Source organism: Macrotis lagotis, chromosome 1 (assembly GCF_037893015.1).
Source record: "Macrotis lagotis isolate mMagLag1 chromosome 1, bilby.v1.9.chrom.fasta, whole genome shotgun sequence".
NCBI classification, from domain to species: domain Eukaryota; kingdom Metazoa; phylum Chordata; class Mammalia; order Peramelemorphia; family Peramelidae; genus Macrotis; species Macrotis lagotis.
The window spans coordinates 824,843,941-824,864,008 of NC_133658.1; the positions used below are offsets into that span (position 1 = coordinate 824,843,941).

Consider the following 20,068-nt stretch of genomic DNA (forward strand, 5'->3'; position numbering starts at 1 on the left):
ATATAGTTTAAGACAACTAAACTTGAGTCTTCATAATTCAAAAATTAGGCAAAGGATTAAGCAAAACTATGCTTTGGCTCATTTGAATTTTACAATAAGAGAAATTCTGTTATTATAGTAGTTTTCAATTAAATGATTGGATAAACAATCTAATTTTTACCTCCTAAATTGTTAGAATTTCTCTAAAAACCAGAATGTATATATCCTGATCTTTAAAAACAGAAATCCACCCCTTCCTTTTCATTTCTGACTTGAGAGCTAGAATGGTTTTCAGAATCATCAAGATGATTACAAAACTGCAAACTGATGCTTTCCAAGGTTACACAAGGGGCACTCAGCATTGAAGAAAAATCTACTTTCCTTAGAAAATGGAAATAGTCTCAACATCTAAGACCGTAGGATCTACAGCCAAAAGAAATTACCATAGGGGCATCTGGGTGGTGCAGAGGATAGAACACTGCCCTGGAGTCAGGAGCACCTGAGTTCAAATTCAACTCCAGACACTTAATAATTGCCTAGCTGTGTGACCTTGGGCAAGTCACTTAACTCCATTGCCTTTAAAAAAAACAAAAGAAACTACCATAGAGTTCCAAGCTTTTTATTTTAAAAATGAAGAGACAAAGATCAGGAAAGATAAAGTGACTTATCCAACATTGCACAAATAATAGAGGTAAGATTTAAGACTACATCTTCTGAATCCAGATGTACAACTCTTTTCACTAGAACACGCTAGTACCCTCACTAGGTTGTGTCATAAGTTCTTAGTACATGTTTACATTTTACATGCATCTCAGTATCTGCATCTTTATTTGAGATGTATTATCTTAAAAAAGGAGATAGCTAACGTAGCTGGGTCTTGAGATCAAGAAGACTCATCTTCTTAAGTTCAAATCTGAACTCAGATACTTACTAGGTAAGTCCTTTAACTCAGTTTGCCTCAGTTTCCTTACTTGTCAAGTGGGCTGAAAAAGGAAATAGCAAACACTCCAGTATCTTTGCCAAGAAAATCCTACTAGGGTCACAAAGAGATGGGAATGACTGAAATGATTTAATATCTTATAAAGAAAGCTCTAAGAGGGCAGGGTTTGAGTCACCATATTTTCCATATTGACTTGTAGGATATTCTGAGTCTTCAATACATACTGAGCAATGCCTTTTTCCAAGAAAGGCTTTAGAAGTCTAGTATAATCAGGTACATTTCCTGAATGCTCAAGAGACTTTAGTGATAATTTCTATGGTAATCCAATTTTTTTTTTTTTAGTTTTTGCAAGGCAGTGGGGTTAAGTGGCTTGCCCAAGGTCACACAGCTAGGTAATTATCAAGTGTCTGAGGCCAGATTTGAACCCAGGTACTCCTGACTCCAGGGCCAGTGCTCTAGCCACCACCTGGTAATCCAATTTTAACTTCTATTTTTTCATCCCATGAGTACCAACTACCTTATTTTATAGCATGTACTATGAATTCAGATTCAGATATATGGTTGATCAATATAAACCAAGTGTTTATTTTGTTTTGAAAAGTAGTTCAGCATCAACCCTGAGGTGCAGTTCACACCTGTTCATGAATAGAACCTGATATATCATAAGGAGGATAAGCTTTGGATGAAGCAGCTGACAATGATGGTGTCTTCTAAATTGGTCCAGAGACGAAACAAATATTCTCTCCTTCTGTGTGTGTGTGTGTGTGTGTGTGTGTGTGTGTGTGTATACACATGTATATTTCAACTTATTATGCTCAATTTCAAAGGCAAGAACATATATTTTAATAATTAAAATGTAAAAAAAAAAAAGAAACTAGGTGAATTGTATAAGCAACAAACACTTTGCAAAGGGCTTTAAAAGGTTAACCTGACCCTGAAGCTATAAATGACTGCTTAATGTAAAAAAATTAAGCAAAAGAAATCTTTTAGGCTAAAGTTTCACTATTTAAGTTCTACAAATAAGTAAGCATTTACACACAAAAACATATTTAAAACACTAAATGTTTTAAGGTTAAATATTCTTACCTTGGCTTTATAATCTAAAGCAGCAGATAAATTTTCATTTACTTAACAAAAAATAACTGAAAATTTTCAGTCATTTAAGGATTTTGTCATTAGGGTTAAGGATAGGAAGATTGGATGGTTCAATCATTTTTTTGGTTCTACAAACACTGATATCTTGCCTACAGGTCATAAGGAAAGGTATACTGTCAAAAGAAAAAGTTGAACAGTATATTTAAATTTATTTCAGAAATAAGAAAATAATCAAATAATGCTATTATAGAATGGGAGAATATGTCGGTTCAGTCACACACACAAGGAAATATTACATATAATTACTCTTAATTTCTGGATACACTTTAAGTAGAAACATGGCTTTCAAATGCTATCATTCATTTAGTCAGGCAACAGGAATACTAGATTTGGGATACAAAAATTGGAAGCCCTCTGTTTGAATTCTGGTTCTGCCACTTACTACAAGTATAAACCACAAGCAAACCACTCGGCCTCAGTTTTCACCTGTGAAATAGACCTGATCATTTCTATGGGCCCTGCCAGCTCTTACCCTAGGAACCTATTGCTTAGAGTCAGAAGGGCTAGGTTCTAATCCTATCTTTGACAATTAATAGATGCATGACCTAGACAATTTCTCTACATTTTGGGATCTTCACATATGTATGTTACATATTTGTGTGTATATGTATATTTGTGTGTGTGTGTGTGTGTGTATATATATATATGGATGTGTATATGTATATACACATGTATGAGAATGATGTTCATAAAACTAAAATGCTATACTTTAAGATACACAAATGATCATTAGAACAGAAAACTATACTGATGAGAATAATCAAAGGGAAAATGTTCTATAATTTTAAAAAAAATGCTGTGTACTAAGGTTCTGACTTTTCAAGCTCTGATTTTCCTTTTATTAATTACTTGGGAGAGTAGTCTTCTGATTAGTATCAGGACTGGTACTTCTGGAAGTAAAAGGCACATGACCTGAGCATCGAATGAGTCCATGTGCCACCATTAGCAGACATGCTATAAGGCTGTTTACTAATGGGCTGTGGCATCATTTTAAACTAATAATAACTAATATTTTTATAGGTTTTTAAATTTTATATATGCATTTTATCTTGACACTTCTGTGAGGCAGGCACTATTATCCTAATTTACAGATGAAGAAACTGAGACTGAGAAGGATTAAATGATTTCCCTGAGAGTGACACAGCTAGTAAGTATACTTGAGATAAGACTCAAACTCAGATCTTCCCAACTCAGCAGTACTCCATCCAATACCTATGCCACCTGGCTAACATTTTATTTGCACTGAAAAAAATCAAAATACATACAAACTTCTCCCATTAAAGAATTTCCTATATTTATACAAGCCAGTTAGGGCTTCATTTTAATTAATGATTTACACTTAGCTGCCATTCAAAGGTATTTTTATTAATAGCTAGAGATGCTCATGAAATGCTTCTGGCATCTTGTAAGAAAGATAGTTGGCAACACCCCCCCCCCCCAAAAAAAAGAAAATGACACCAAGGTACATTTGGACTATTTTTCCAACAGAAAATTTGCTGCCTACCTTTGAATACTTTGCATCCTGCCACAATTCAGTCAGCTACAGCTAAAGACAACTTAGATTTCATCATCTATAAAACAGCTAGGTGGTGGAATGGATAAAAAGCTAGGGTCGGCATTGGGAAGGTTTATCTTTCTGACTTTAAATCTGGTCTCTGTTACTCAGTGACTGAGAGTTAAGTAACTTAACCCTGTTTGCTTCAGTTTCCTCATCTGTAAAATAAGTTGGAGAAGGAAATGGCAAATAACTCCAGTATCTTTGCCAGGAATACTTCAAATAGGATCATAAAGAGTCATTACACTCAACAACAATAACAAATAGAACAGTCACTGGCCAAAGAGAAACCATATGGCAGTAAAGATCCCATCCTCTGTCTACTCTACCTTCCACTAAGGCTGTAAGACCCTTCTTGGCAGATACTATTCATTTTTGTATATCACTAACCCTTCACAAGGCATTTAACAATAGAATACTCAACTCTTAATTTGTTACTTTTTCCCTAGATCCACCTCTAATTTTTGCAATACGTAAGTCAATGAATCTCTCTGACCTGAGTACTTCTCTCTTCTGTGTCTCATTCCTAAATCTAAACACCCAGCTCTCATCTCTTCCCTAAACTCTACACACCGGACATCTCCACCTGAACCTCCCAATGGCATCTCAAACACATTTCCAAAATAGTACTAATTACCCTAAACTTATTTGGTAAGAAAATTTCAATATTTGATAAGGGAACCAGAGTCCCAGTCACCATGAGATTTATAATACTGGAATCATTCTTGGTTCTTCTATTTCTCTTGCTCATTTCTCACAACCAAATTAGTTGCCAAATCCTATGCAATTTCAACAATTCTCAAATCGTGTAAATCATCTTGCTGGTCTGGAATGTACTCATTTCTTTTTGTTTAAAAATAAATTACTCTTCCTTTGAGCTCAATTTCTTTCCAGATACTGTTGGTACAAATATGTCTCTCTCTTCTCAAATATACCTAGAAGAGTTTCCCTGGATCTTTTCAGTATATTTATCTGATTTTCCCCCATTACAATGGAACCCCTATTTCTTTTATGCATTTACAAAAAAACAAGTGCTTAGCTTAAGTGCCTGACAAAAAGGAAGAATTCAAAAAAAGCTTTTTTCATTCATTCAGTTTCTACCAAGTAAGCAATAAATTCATTGAGAGCAGGGACTATGTTATTTTTCATCTTTGTCTCAGTCTCATGTGCATAAATATATCATTTAAATAGGAGATAATTTAAGAACTGGACTGATAAGGATTAAGGAAAAGCCTAATTCAAAGGACATGCTTATGCTGAACCTTGAAAGAAGTGAAGGATGCCAGAAGATGCAGATGAGTAAGAAAAAGCACAGGAAATAACCAAAGAAAAGGTACTAAAGGTTGGAGTGGGGCATATTTAAGAAGAGCAAGAAGGTCAGTCAAGTCAGATTCTCATTGGCCACAAAGGTGATCTTTTAGGAGTAAGTTCTGATGTTAGCAAGGCTATACAGCTGATTATGTATCAGTCTTATTACTATGTATTGATGTCATTGCTTTTTGAGCGTAGGCAGGTCTAGATATAGCCAGGGTACTCTGAGGAGGCAGTATTACTGTCCCATGACAAAACCCTCTCCCACACACTGAGGCACCTTCTTAGTACCTGCCAAACTAGGGGACCTCAACCCACAACCTGGAATCTTCTCCAAGTAGTTCGTGCTTATCAAAATATTTTGTTCTAGTTATCAAGGTCATCATCTCATTAAATTAGAAACAAAAGTGATTCAAAGTTCCTGTTCCATTTCCAGCTTGTCCTGAAACTTGTCTATTTCATCTGGGACTTCTTCCTCTTCTTTCTAATAAGCCAAGTTCCCGGAATGCCAGTATTCCCACCACTTGGCCTTTCTGGCTCTTTTTCTTTTCTAAGACTGTGGGAGCTGCCTTGGACCCAAGTTCAAATCCATCTTCTACACTTACTAGTTGTTATGATCCCAAGAAAACATCTAGGTCCTTCTCAATTTCCTTATCAGTAAAATGTAGATAATATCATATCCTCTCCAGAGCAATTGTGAGGATAAAATGAGAATTGTACAGTGCTTTGCAAACCTTAAAGTATTACATCAATGCTACTTGTTGTTAATGTTATTGTTATTATTATCTTCAAAAAGACCTATGTTTGTTTTTTAAACCTCCTCAACCCCTAAATCCTCCCTGGTCAGACATAAGTTAAAAAGGGGGGACTCTGTTGAACTTCTTCATGAAATAGTTAAATAGTACTGTCTCTTACCCCATTTTAGTAGCCTGCACTCCTATTTCCAGCAATCTTGTACTAATCCAAAAAAGGAGGAAGAATTCCCTTCCCTCTGTGTTACTTTGAAAAACAAATGGCATCAGAATATTCTAGAAGCCTTCCTACGGTAATAGAGAGGGCAAGCTCCTTGATTTCATACCAGTAATTGTAGGCAATAGGCAGATAGGAGGAATGAATAAAGGAAAGGCCTTGAAGTCAGGAAGATCCTTGTTACTTCTGTGTGTGATCAGGAGTAAGTTCCTTAATTTCTCAGCACCTTAACCTGCTTCAAGACAGATGCAAGAGATGTTGAGGAATTCCCATATTGGGACTAGTAAAGTTATAGGTCCAGCCCAAAACAAAAACTTCAGGTGATTCTAGGAAGTTCCCAGTTCACAACATCAATGACCAACACCTAAACAAAATCTGACTGAAGGCCCAATCTGGGATACAAGCTGGACTATTTCCCTGAAGGCTCACAAATAGGTAAAGTAGGTCTTCTGTGTCCTAGTTGGCTCGTTTGGTAACAGCAAACATATTTGCATAGACAGGAAGCTAATTAAGAAACTTTTTTTAAAAATCACACTATGTTCTTGTTTTGAAAAGGTAAACAGGAAAAAACTGTGTTCCACAAAGTAGAGTTCTTTGTGACATCTCCAAACCCAGGCACTATAAACAGAAATGGCCTAACTTCTATTTTGTAAATTTCCAAGGAGCTAAAAAAAAAGCTAAAAACACCTCTTTAGGACTTTGTGCAATGAGATAGTTTAATAGTAAAGTTCAAATCTACTAAAGGCGTTAAATACCTTACAAAAAAACTAACAAAGTTATAATCAGGATTTAGATTTGATTCTGTATCTGTAGCTTCATGAAAAATGTCAGTTCTACTCAGTTATGGCCTGAATCCAAACCATAATTCTGGAAGTATGCAGCTGGTTTCATACGTAAATAGTCCAGAAAAACTCTGAGTAAAATTTAACAGCAAAGGAAAAGTGAGACAACACAAAATAGTATCAGACATGGTCTTGAATTCCATTAATACTTTTCAATCCTACATTAAAAATTGTCCTGCAAACACCCTAATGGTTAAAATAATGCTCCCTGTTGGGAAGTAAATATTTGGAATGTTGAAAAATTATAAAAAACAAGATCGAACCCAAAGATGGGACCAAACCTCCCCATCTTGCAGGGATTAGCTAAGCAGTCCACAGATCTGGAACACTGCACATAATTTCAGATTTAAAAAAAATAACAAACCCTTATCAACAAAACAGTGATTCCCTGCCCTAAATGAAAAGTATTAAGTCTTTGAGTATTCTTAATTACTTCACCTCTAAATTCACCCTCTTCCTCAGTAGAAATTACAATCTCTCTTTGAAATGTCAGTCTGCTCTTTGGGAGTATAATCCCCCAAAATAAATGCCTTCATTGAACTTGAAAAAAAAATATTGATCAATTTTGCTTATTTTTCCCCTCTCTTTTTAACAATGTTCTCTTATGATTAGGGTTGGCTCTCTGAGGCAAAGGGAAATTTAGGTAATATTAAAAAAAGACATCAATAAAAATGAGAAATTTTAGATCCTAACACTTTGCTCATGACCATCAAACAACCTGGACAGTAAAGAAATAATTCTATAGCTAGCCGGTGAAAATAAAGTAAAAACCAATAATTGGATTGATATTTAAAAATGGAAGCAAACATTTTATCAATATGGGAGTGCTTGGCTTCCACAGGAATGTAAGGGGAGATTGTTGGTTTACATTTAAAGACTGGGGTCTGCCTGCATTGTTGCCTATGGGTAGGTATGTGAGTGTAAGACAAAGAAATTGACCTCTACCTGAGCAAGACCTGAGATTACATCAGGCATGCCCCATCTGGTTCCCATTTGACTCACAGTCCTTATCCTTTACAAGTGAGTTGCTTAAGGAGATTCATGCATATTACTTTCACTCCCTTATGCTTAATAGTATAATGAGTAGGGAGGGGAAACAATATAGGGGTGAATGTATCAATTAGATTGTAACCCCAGTCACTGATTGGCACAAAGGGGAGGAACAAACCTTACAAACTACATATAGGACTGGACATTTTGTAATTCAGGGTCCTCTTTTGTTATAGAGAGGGCTTTCTTTTTGCAAAGAAGATTTAATAGAAGTCATTTTAATCACTCTGGACTAAGTATTTATAATTAGGAGCATTTGATAGCATCAACAAAAAATAAGGAATTTCTTTCCAGAGTGATGCTTCTATCTCTTCTTAACTTCATCAAACCTAAATGATTTGGGGGAGCTACATGGTGTGGTGGATAGAGTACCAGCCCTGGAGTCAGGAGGGCTTGAGTTCAAATCCAGCCTCAGATGCTTGAAACTTGCTCAGTTGTGTGACCTTGGGCAAGTCACTTAATCCCATTGCCTTGAAAAAATATCAAAAAAAAAAAAAGGAAAAAACCCCTAAATGACTTGATATTCAAATGAACACCAAGACATTATTTCATGAATGTCTCTGTTTAATGGTACAGGAAGATCTCTTGAGCAATGCTGTTGTAGATTAAGATTTTCATTTTTCACAAAACATCTTCATGAGAAATCACTGAGATAGAACCTCAAGAAGAAGTGCAGAGTAGAAAGCAAAGACTACCTTAAAACCCTAAGGGGACTCTGAATCCTTCTAGGAACCTCACAACATGGAATTTCAGGATAATAATAATAATGAGGAGCAAAACAAATCTCAAACAATCCTTAGTTTTTTGCAAGATTTATCCCAGAGGCAGCTAGGTGGTGTAGTGGATAGAGTACTGACCTTAGAGTCAGGAGGACCTGAGTTCAAATCCAGCATCAGACTTAAAATTACGAAGCTGTGTGACTCTGGGCAAGTCACTTAATCCCATTGCCTTGCAAAAACCAAAGAACACAAAATACAAAAAAACCCAAAACCAAAACCTTTCCCTGGGCATCGCTTCTGACAGGAAACCTTCCTCAACTCCTTGAGCTGTTGGTTCTCTCTTAACTCTCATTTATTAAGTCCTTCAGAAAAGAAATTGCTTCTCATGCTTCTTTATATCCTCAGTGTGTGTTAAATCACACTGAACAACAGTGTGCAGCAGTATGGTACAGGGAGAAGAATGAGAAACTTGGAAAAACCAAGCTTGAGGCTCATCTTTTGTCCGATTGTGGATTAGTCACATACTCCCTATGCAAAGGAAATCTCAATATGACTTTGTATCTTTCAGTTTATTTTATTAACCTGTCTTACAAAGATATTTTGGCATTTCATAAATTATCCTTTAGATGAGGTCTAATATGATGAATTCGCCTTTTACTTTGAGAATAATGATAGAGATGTTTCAGCGTGTTTGTTGTTGAGACATTCAATTGTGTCTGACTCTTTGTGACTCCATCAGGGATTTTCTTTTTTTTTCATCAGGGGTATTCTTGGTAAAGACATTGGAATGGCTTGTCATTTCTTTCTCTAGTGGAGTAAGGAAAACAGATGTTAAGTGACTTGCCCAGGGTCACAGAGCTAGTAAGTGTCTGAGAGGTCACATTTGAACTCTAGGCACAGCTCTCTATCCACTGAACCATCTAACTGCTTATTTCAATGTTCAAAAAGAAGCATAGAAAATATTATAATTATGCTATCCCATCCAGATAGCCAACTCTTCCTCATCATGTCACCACTGTTCTGCTCCTCATAATTTGAACCAGCATCCTCCCCACAGAACAGAGACCTGGACCTTAATATAAAAGACTTCTCAGAACCCATGTCCCCACAGGCCTTAGTTCAGTTCATTCCTTCATCTAAACAGCTACCATCCTTGGACCCTAGTTGACTGAAATTGAGTGGGCATAAATTAGTCCACCAGGCCCCCCTTTATCTGCTGCCTGCTCTCAATTACTAGGATACAGTTCTTCAGATCCAGCTATCCAACAAGATACTCTACCTGTCCTGTCCCACTCCTTTTACATTTTCCCAGAACAAAAGTTCCTGCCCAGGCTCCATTCCCTGATATGTTTTTATCTTCTATTAAACTGTTAGCTTCCAGAGCCCTGTATCTCTAACATCTAGCTCATTGTCTGGCACAGAGGAAGTGCTCAAATAATACCTTTTCATTTATTTATGTTATATTTCTCCCACTGGAAATAGTGGAGAAGGGAAAACAGAACTTTCCCCCCTCTTTCCTATCCTTGCTAGCAACAGTACTGCCTTGAACTCATGGGAACAAGGGAAGTGGGGGTAGGTGTCTTGGAAAAAATAAGGTAAAATCCTGAATCTGCTCTGCTACCAGACCCAATCCCTATTCTATTTCTTTGCCTTGCCTCGATCTTCACTCCAGAGCCTTTGAGACAGAATAATGATAATAGACAATCTGATTTTTCTCCAAAACCTAGATGAGTCTTACTTTTAGTCCTTCAAGTAGGCAAATTTTATTTATTTCTTCTTTGTGACTAGCTTTAAAGATCTTCCAGAACCTCAAAAGGCCTGCAGTGTCTGCTTCAGGGATGAATATGGAAACATCAATCAATCCCTGAGGCTGCTTTAAAAAAAAAAAAAGACATGGGTTAGTGGATGGGGGAGAAGGTATATAAAGAAAAAGAAACACTCTAATTGAAAACTGACCAAGAACTGATGGCTGCTTCTGGGTTTTAACAGTAGCAAAAGGCCAAGTCAGATTCTCCTTTCACTCTAGCCCAGGTGGTAAGGCTGAGGAGGTAAGCATTTTGGGGAGTTCAAGTTGCAACACTGACTGCAATTTCCCAAAGAAACATTGTTATGCATTATGTTTAATAACATTTCAAGTATCATATGATATTTTTAGTACATTATGAGCTGTTGCAGGTTAGACTACAGGACCCCAAAACCATTTAGAATGGTGTCTTTATGAGAAAATGCATCCCAGCCACCAATAAATTTATTTGAAACGTAATGCATTTATACTTAAAGAGCTGCCTATATTATGTTCAGACTCTCAAAGGGAAGAGGGCTGGGGAGAGCAGACCATAGAGATCATATGGCTCAATCTACTCATTTTACAAGAGAAGAAACTGAGGTAGAATGGAAGGAGTGACTTATTCAAGGTCTCAAATCTTTACAAGCCACAGATCTCCTTACTTTCTGTGCTCTAAGTTTTAAGACTCATAAAGAGCTTAACAGAGAACTTTAGAAGGAATTCAGTAATTCATAAAAAATAATAAATAAGTCTTAGAAGAAAAGAGGAGTTCATTTACTCAGTAGAACAGAAAGATAAAGGTAACTTCATCATATTCCAGATTTGGGGGGGGGGGAGATAGTAGAAAAAGAAAAGCTTAAAGACAACAGAAAATTTTGCTGGAAAGGGAAGCAATTCCTAGTTTTAACAGTTGATAAACAATGGCACGTGTTAAAAAGGGAGGAAGGATATGAAACTTTTTCCACTGGAAATTTAGCATGAAGACTGAAAACCATTTTCCAAGGATTTTTCTTCAGTCTCACCTGAAAAAGCAGACTAAACAAATTACTGGGGTCTTTTCAGACTTTAGGACCCCAAGATCTCTCACTTTTAAAGAAATTTTATGATTTAGACTTTGAATAGATTCACTAAATTTCCTATCTAGTAAGGCCCTTTCTCAAAAGAAAAAATATAAAATCACACAGGAAGCTAACCGTACTGAAATACAGTAACCAAATACTTAAAAAATAATTCAAATTCGGGATGCCAAGTTTATTGCTTTTAAATGAGTAGAATGATGGATGGGATCTGCCGCTTTCATTTCTGCCAAGAAGCATTCCCTGGCTAAATTCAGCTCCGGCAAACCAGAAAATATCCACTATAGATACAAATAGGATTTCTTTGGTTCAAACTTATCTCCCTGACCCGACTGTAAGTTCTTGACCAGGAGTCATATCTTCTGTTTCATTTGAATCTCCCAAGCATTCTCCTGTGTTGTTCACCCAGGACATGTGCTAGAAACCCTGAAAAATAAATGCCATTCTAGGACTAACTGTGCACAAAAATCTAACTTCTTTACCTCCCTCTTTCGTTGATCCTCACTTAAAGATTCACCGTTCAGACTTTCACCTAGTCTTACCTGCTCTGTGTTTGATTGTAATTGAGGAAAGTTTTGTAGTGATTGTTCTTGCTATACTATTCGAGTAAATGCCTTTACCAATACTAACGAAGACTTCCCAAAACATGCTGCTGATTTACTGGACATCTTGCCAAGCCTTGCTGAAAGGCACAGGAGCCTTTCATTAATAAAACCGCTGCAGAGGGCTTCAGAGCTTTGTGATTATTTCCCCCACGCAGCCCCAGATTCTGGTTTAAATGCGCCAGAATTGCTGCCAACAGGATGTTGCCCCAGGAATGGCAGCAGAAGGGTGGCCAAAGCCTGGCATTCCTGTCCACCACGGATTCTAACGGCATAAAGTGTGCCAAAAGCCTGAGCTGATTAATCTAATAAACTTGAATAGCTCATTAAATTGAATTTGCTATTCTCTTCGAGTTTCCAAAGTCTCAGCGCGGTGTGGTTAGCGGTCTCCCACGAGGATGCTCAAACCGCTGCAGGGGACCCACATTGATCCAAAAGGGCGTCGAAGCGCACCCGCAAAGCTCCCCAGCCCAGCCAAGGCTTTCCTGCCCGCGGGGCCGGGGGTGAAAGGGGAAAGGTCAGAGGGGAGCGGCTCCGCCCCCGGAGAGGCGGCACGACAGCTGCAGGTGTGGAGGCAGCCGGCCCGGCCGGGGCCCCTCCCCCCGCGCACGCGCACGCGCGCGCGGCCTCACGTGACCCCGGCCAAGAAAGAGAACTTTCCCCGCCGGCCCGGCGCCCCGCCCCCTCCCGCGCGGCTCTCGGGATGCTGAGCCGGGGCGGGGACGGGGCCCCGCGCGGGGCGCCGGGCCGGGGCCGCGGCCTCCCTCGCCCCTCCCCCGCCCTCGCGGCGCCCGTTCCTGCCTCGGGCTCGCGTCGGCGCGCTACCTGGAGACCAGCAGCCCGCGCGCGCGCCGTTCCGGTCCCCGGCTGCCCGCGGCGGGATGAGCGGCGCCCCGGCCTCGGCGGGAGGGGCCCGCGCCGCCGGGTCACGTGTCCCGAGGACGGGCCCGGCCCCGGCCGCCGCCGCACGTGACACGGAGCCGAGGCGAGGGGGAAGCCGGAAAAGCCCCGGACCTGGTTCCAGGCCGGAGTCCGCGGGCGCCTGGGGGCCCGCCCGGAGAGCAGGGCTTCCCGCGGCTGGGGGCGGGACGCCCGTTCGCCTCCAGCGCCTTATTGGCTCGGCCTGCAGGAGGCGGAGCCCGGCGCGAGGCGGTGGTTGGTCCCGCTCCTCGGGGCGGGGCAGCGGAGCCCCTCAAGTCCTGGCAGAGGGCGGCTGGAACCGGAGCGGCCCGGACGCGTGTCCTTGCAGCTTGGAGGCCCCGCCCCCGCGGGCCCTGGGTGGCAACGTGGAGGCCCGGGCACCGCGAGGCGGGAAAGAGACCTTTGTTTTGGAGCAGCTTCTTAGAAACCCTAATAGAGAAGATTGGCCAGTGCCCCCTCCCCCCCAGGCTGGTTTGGGGAAGGACCCTTCGCTTTGCGGATAATCTAGGTTAGGCGGCATTGGGCAGATGATGGGGAAAGCTGCTGGAGGGGCTGCCCTTTGGTAAAACAGAATCACTGGAACAATTAGGAATTATGGAAATTAAGCAAACCGAGAAATTACGGTTTAAAAAAAATTCTTAGGGCTTTATGGTGCAATGGGTGGGAAAGCAAATTGAATTGTTTCCTTTTGTATCTCCTCGTTATCAACGAAAATTGAACATGGACTAAAAAGTTTATACCATTTAATTCAGAGATTCCACCATTCCACATATACAAAAGAAGGTCACTGATAAAAAGAAAGTGTCCCACAAACACCAAAATACAGGAGTATTTTTTTTGGGGGGGGTTATTGTGTTGTAGGAATAAACCTATGTGGTGGATTCAGAGAAGAACAGAGAAATCCTCATGAAATGATGCATGGTGTAGTAAGCAGAGCCAAGAAAACAACATACAGTTACTTCATTGATGTAAACAGAAATACCATCACAAAAGAAAGACCGGAGGTCAACCTTACCAGTACTTAAAATGAAAGGCTTGCTAAAGTCACTACCCAGACAGATACAAAAGAAGGTCATTGATAATAAGAAAGTGTCCCACAAACACTAAAATACAGGAGCATTTTTTTTGGTATTAACTAAGAATTGCAAATAAAGCGAATGCTCATCAATCTGGGGAATGGCTAAATAAATTATAGTACATGAATTCATGGGATATTGTTGTGCTGTAAGAATAAAACCTATGTGATGGATTCAGAGAAGAACAGAGAAATCCTCATGAAATGATGCATGGTGTAGTAAGCAGAGCCAAGAAAACAACATACAGTTACTTCATTGATGTAAACAGAAATACCATCACAAAAGAAAGACCGGAGGTCAACCTTACCAGTTCTTAAAATGAAAGGCTTGCTAAAGTCACTACCCAACCATTAATGTCATAGGGCACTTTTTTTCAAATTCTCATGATGGCTATTGAAACCGCCAGGGGATGACAGATTCTGCTCCCCAGATGGGACTTTAAAACAGTTAAGTAAATTTAGGCAGAATTTACTTCCTCAACAGAAGATAATTTGTATACTTTCTTCATTTTAAGTACATCAGAATGTAGCCGCTCTCAGATTTAAGCATTTTCAGATATATCATATCACCAGCAGAACTAAAAACTTATAACCTTGTCAAATAGCAAGTTTCAACTTATAAGACAAAATAAAGAAAACTTTTGAAACTGAGATAAGTGATAATTAATAACTAAGGTTTTGGGGAGATTTCGATTTCTTTCTTTTTTTATCCTCACAGGTAATATCGTTATATTGTAATATTCATTCTCTAATTAATTTTTTTTACAAGGCAATGGGGTTAAGTGGCTTGCCCAAGGCCACACAGCTAAGTAATTATTATTAAGTGTCTGAGGTCACATTTGAACTCAGCTACTCCTGACTCCAGGGCTAGTGCTCTCTCATTAATTGTTAACAATCAACATCAATTGCTACCCTTGGGAAAGCCCCTCTTCCAAAAGGTCATATAAACTGTGAGCCCTGCCATTTTTCTCTAAGACAATCAAATACTACCCTTTTATTAAAATGCTGGCATTATTAATGGAATGATTACATTATCCAGCAATTGAGTCTCTCAAACCCTTTTAAGTACCATGAGACTATTATCATTCTGCATAAAATATACCTAACAAAATCATTAACAGCCAATTTTATAACCTAACGAGGTTATGTTGGTGTTGCCAAGTTTCACAATATAAGTATGTAATTTATTTGGCATTAACAGAACCAGGAAATACATATACAGCTTTGACAATTTAGATTTATAATTGTTATTATTAGGTTAGCTCCAAGTATTCTGTGTCAAATATTATAGGTCTTTACTGTTTAAATTTCTTTAGATTTCACTTTAAATTTCAAGATCTGGCCCAAGCAAAAAGCATTATGGATTTTGTTCTGATGTCGATAGAATGTGGCACTGAGATCACAGTAGCCAACATTTATAAAAGACCTGATGTATAAAAATGGACAAGGCCAGTTGCTAAGTACTTCATAAAGAAGAATTTCTTACAAAACCATCCTGAAAGCTGGGTGGTCTTAACTACTAGCCACTTATCTGATCTCACTTGTAGTAAACTAAGAAATTAAGGTTTAAAAAAAATTCTTAGGGCATTATGGTACAATGGGTGGGAAAGCAAATTGAATTGTTTCCTTTTGTATCTCCTAGTTATCAACTAAAATCGAATCACACTTTGACTTGAACATGGAGTTCTTGAAGACTTAAACTACTGAAACTTCTCAGTGATGTCTGCTGCAAGAGACCAGCATTCAGCTGCAAGAGACTCAAACTTCATTACCTCAATCAGTGAGCTAAGGGCTGGTAAGATGTTAGGGACTCTGCTTTTTACAGATGAGGACAATTAAAGGAGATTTCTGCTATAATCAAAGTCTCAAAAACAGCATTAGCTTCCAGATTTCTAAATAGTTTTCTAACATTTATATCAGGCTTTTAACAAATATATAATCCAATAGAATCAAAGAAGAGTTTGCTTTTCTATCAATAATTCTAATACAATGATTTATTAAATTAATGCTAGGCAGTTCTCAGTCATTATATCATTTAATTCCCCCTCCCCCAAACCTTGAGAGCACTACTTTTAAAATAACCTGTTTTAAGATCACACAACTATCAGATTTTCTGATGCATTTTCCCAAGTTTGTCCTAATTCCAAATAGTAAAATAAAGTCTGAGTATTCATAATTGTCCCAATTAAAATGAAACTAGAATAATTCCAATTATATATTGTTCTATTGACATCATGCAGATTACTCATGTAATAATTTCAATTAGTATGATTCTTCATAAGGTCTGTTTATTTCAAGCACTTCATAAGGTCTACTACTTTCAGCTAAACTACTGCCAATGAGTCAAAGTGGCAGTCCCTTGTTTTATGTTCTAGTTTATCACAATTATCCCAAGGGGAGCACACTTGAAAGTAGTATGTTCTAATGTGCTTTTCAGAATAAAAATCAAATTTGGGTTTTATAACTAATAATGGCAGCTTGTAAAGTCTCTAAAATTTCTGGCAGAGTCTCAAGAACTCATTGTTATCATTTAGTTCTTTCTTAAAGGCACATGATGGCACTCCTAGTTCCCTAGAACCTTTTTTTCCTATTTCCTTTCAAACCACCCAAAGAGCCTAAACAGCAGCTCCCCATTTCCATTTCCCAGCTTTGGAGTCCAGGAATTTCAAGCTGTATAATCATAAAGAAAAATCATATTAAGTTTCCCATTTCATTCTCTATGTTCCAATTGTATCCCAGACTATCTTCACTTATTATTATCATTTTATTTTCAGGATCTAGAAAGTCAGGAAACTACAGTGAAAGCTGTTCTCTACAATTTACCAAAACACTATATATGCCACTCCATTTCCTTTACTCTATTATCTTTGAATACCCTGATAGAAATGATAGCAAAATCAATTGCTGTTCACTTTAATACTGAAAGCATTTCAAGGTTGAAACATTATAGGCAATTTCTGATTCTACCTGTCCTGCCTCCCACTTTTTTTTTTAGGATTTTGCAAGGCAAATGGGGTTAAGTGGCTTGCCCAAGGCCATACAACTAGGTAATTATTAAGTGTCTGAGGCCAGATTTGAACTCCCTCCTGAATCTAGGGCTGGTGCTCTATCCACTGCATCACCTAGCTGCACCCCCTGCCTCCCACTTTCCAGACTACTAATTCCTGGTTTAAAACTCTCCATGAAGGGCTAGCTAGGGGCTCAGTGAATAGAGCACTGACTCTAGAGTGAGGAGGACCTGAGTTCAAATGTGACCTCAGATACTTAAAAATTACCTAGCTTGTGTGACCTTGGGCAAGTCATTTAACCCCACTGCCTTGCAAAAAACAAAAATGAAACTTCCATGAATAGACAAATTTCTTCTCAACATAGCATGTTTCAGATAGCTCTTTTCTTTTTTTATTTCTCTTTCAATTCTTCTGATTGTATCTGAGAAAAAGTAGCAATCTTTTTTATAACTTCTCACCTCCATTTGATTCTGTTTTTTTTTAAATCTTTTTGCTTTTTTCTTGCAAGTATTTATCTTTTCTTCCCACTGCCCATTTTCCCACTGAACAATTAAAAATAAAAGGAAATAGAAAATCCTTATTCTCCATATGTTATAGGTCAGCAAACAAATTCCTGCATTGGACGTGTACAAAATATATATTGCATGCTGGATCTTAAAACCATTACTTCTAACTGGAGTTAGGTAATATGTCATCTTCAGGTCTCTTGTCTCATGCTTATTATTCCGTTGAACAGAATTCTAAAGCTTTTCAATGGTATTTTTATTGAACAAATTGTTCTTTCAGTTCTCTTTGCTCACTTCACTCTGTATCAGCTTATAGATTATGAGGAAATGTACATTCTATATAAGATGATGCAGAGTGAAGAAAGGCTGTCCTTTATCTAATATATGCATTGCTATCTTAAGTTCTTATTTGTGATCTGCAGACTCTTTACCCACATCTGAGTGGAATTAGACATGGACTACAGTTAAATTAAATTCTGAAATTTCCCAGAAAGTAAATCTTAGTAAGAGTAATATGATCCAACATTGAACCTAATTCATGTAATTTCAGAAGCTGGTATGCAAGGTTTATGGGTAAGTGGATTGCTTAGGACTCAAGCCGTTTTTTCTCATAAAAATGAGCTAGTGATTAGTAAACAGTTTTCCAGAGTAGCCCAACAAATCCATTTAACTCATAATGAGCATGAATGTTATTAAAATGGCTATAGAATATAAAAACCCTCCATATGTTTATCAGTAGTAAAGGCATAACAAAAATAATAAGCATTGCTGCCTTTTCCTAAGGAGCAGAGCAAGGGAGGAAAAGAAAAATCTCTTTCTCTCTTTCACAAGCTAAGTAAGGTCTGTGGCAGAAACCCAACCCACAGTGGAAAAGTAATGACAGTATAAATCCAGAAGAGGGTGCCAGCAAACCATGTTTTAACAGTTTCCTGGCAGGAGAAAGAATAAGGTTACAGAATCAATGGTATCACAAACCCTTTGAACCTTTCAGTGCTCAAATATTATTTGCTCCTCCCTTTTTCCATTTTGACTTTTAAGTAATGTATATAAACAGTTAATTTCAATGGAATATAATTTGTTAGTTGCCCTATGCCCTTAAATAAGATTCTTCTGGAACTTAGAGAATGGCTTATTGGCTCAAGGCCTAAAACAGAAGGGGAAGGCTTTGGCACAAAAAGGAATTCTCAAGCTGCTTATCTCTACAGATGAACTCACTTTAATAGTAGATCAGCTTACATCTTACAACCCACAGAGGATCCTGGGGTTCTTTTAAAACCATACAAGCAACAGAATCATTCTAACCACCCCCAGTGTGAAACTAACAGCTGTTTTTCAGTTTAAGATAAAAAAAAAACTTTAGAGAAGCCAGAAGGGAGAATTTAATTTGTTTTCAAGCTGCAATTCTTGTATTATCTCAGCTCCCATTCAAGATGAGCTAGCTTTGGTAACTCTGTGAGATACAACTAGTTTATAAACTCTAATGGTAAGATTTTTGAGGCTTCTTTGAGAGGAAGATATAATGAATATGGACAGCTTTAATCACTGCCTTTGATTTTTCTGGTTTATTGGGGACAAATATTTGAATATTTAAATCTAAATGACTTAAGGATATACAAAGATGTATGTGTGTGTGTTGTTTATGATGTCTTACCTCTTTCACCCCAGTGAAATTAAACTAAGAAACAGTTGTTAATTCTATTGAAAGACATCTGGAATGATTCTGACACTTATATGCTTTTAGAGCTATATATTCACATGTACATATGACTCTTTTTAACATGTATATGTATATGTAGGATCCATTCTATGTCCCCAGAAGGCTTCAAGATAATAAGGCTGTGCTTCCGGAACTGAAGTTCCTTATCCCTACTGGTAGGCTCCCCATTAACAACCTGTTGATGCAGTAGTTTTTAGAGGAAGTATTTGCTAAGAAAATATAGTAAGGACAATTGTACAACTATTCTCCCCCCTCAAAGACTGGACTACAGCTTCACATAAATAAACAGAGTCAATGAAAGAAGAATGGATTTAAATTTCAAGTCCTATAGCAATAAGATACCTGTGCAAAATATCTCCCAACTCCTGACCCTGGAAATTCTTCTTTATTCTCATGGAGTCCTCAAGATATTCCCTTTAAGTTTAGCTCTCTCCTGAGGGGCCCATTCAGTTAGGCTCCAGGATCTGTGTTCTTCTTTAGCATATAGCCAATACTTCTTTCCTACATAAGGAAAAGGAGAGGAGAGCCCTTGTCCCTGATAATCTTTTTTATTTATTTTTTGTTTTGTTTTTAGGTTTTTTGCAAGGCAAATGGGGTTAAGTGGCTTGCCCAAGGCCACACAGCTAGGTAATTATTAAGTGTCTGAGACCAGATTTGAACCCAGGTCCTCCTGACTCCAAGGTTGGTGCTTTATCCACTATGCCACCTAGCCGCCCCAATCTTTTTTATTTTTAACATTCTTTTCTTTTTAAATTTTGAATCCAAATTCTCACTCTCCCTTCCACCCCTCCACTGAGAAGGCAAGTAGTATGATATCACTTATAAATGTGAAATCATGCAAAACATATTTTCATAGG

General features: G+C 38.3%; 1 protein-coding gene across 1 annotated transcript in view; it reads right to left on the reverse strand.

Annotated features, from left to right (window-relative positions):
* The window catches only part of LOC141508479 (RCC1 and BTB domain-containing protein 1), a 76,549-nt gene extending 63,505 nt beyond the window's left edge, over positions 1–13,044 (reverse strand). Inside the window, exon 1 of the mRNA XM_074217141.1 lies at positions 12,810–13,044. The gene's annotated coding sequence lies outside the window, so the exon portion shown is untranslated. The remainder of the gene's footprint in view (positions 1–12,809) is intronic.
* Positions 13,045–20,068: the final 7,024 nt, after the last annotated feature.